The following is a 615-nucleotide window of genomic DNA, read 5'->3' on the forward strand; positions in this document are numbered from 1 at the left end:
GAAAACTCAGCTTTCACGTTACGATGGGAAGTGAAACTTTTTAAATTATTTTTAAGTGAGTAAATCTTGATGACAGACAACTGAACAAGGGATGAGAACAGTAGGAGGAAATAACGGACACCAAATGGTGAGGGAAAAATGGTTCTGACTCACACGCCTGTGCTTCCGGCCTGACTCACTCCGCAACCACGGAGAATTTAAAAATACGAAACGAAAACCGTCACTGCAGTTTCTTTATGCCAGCAGCAAACGTCACGCACGCACAAGGTTATGACATGTAACACAGGTGAAAAGCAATGGACACGATGTTATTCCATAAACAGCCGAAAGCACTATTAGAAAATAACCACTGTTACAACTTAAAACGTTACTGACGGAGATTCACCCCGGAACTTCGTGAGAAGAGTAAAGAAAGAAATTTAGAACACGCCGAAAGCTGAGGTCAAACGCCTTTAGTGTCTAACAACAGGACAGGTTGTTTTTACTGTGATATCTAAACAAACAACACTGAATTTCTGCAGATGCCACGGGTGCAGGAAGGAAATTCAGAATAAATACGAAGGAAGGAGAGGGTCCGTGCTGTGAACTCTGCTCAAACGTGACTAGAGCAGGCAA

Source organism: Pteropus vampyrus, unplaced genomic scaffold (genome assembly GCF_000151845.1).
Source record: "Pteropus vampyrus isolate Shadow unplaced genomic scaffold, Pvam_2.0 Scaffold960, whole genome shotgun sequence".
Taxonomy (NCBI): Eukaryota; Metazoa; Chordata; class Mammalia; order Chiroptera; family Pteropodidae; genus Pteropus; species Pteropus vampyrus.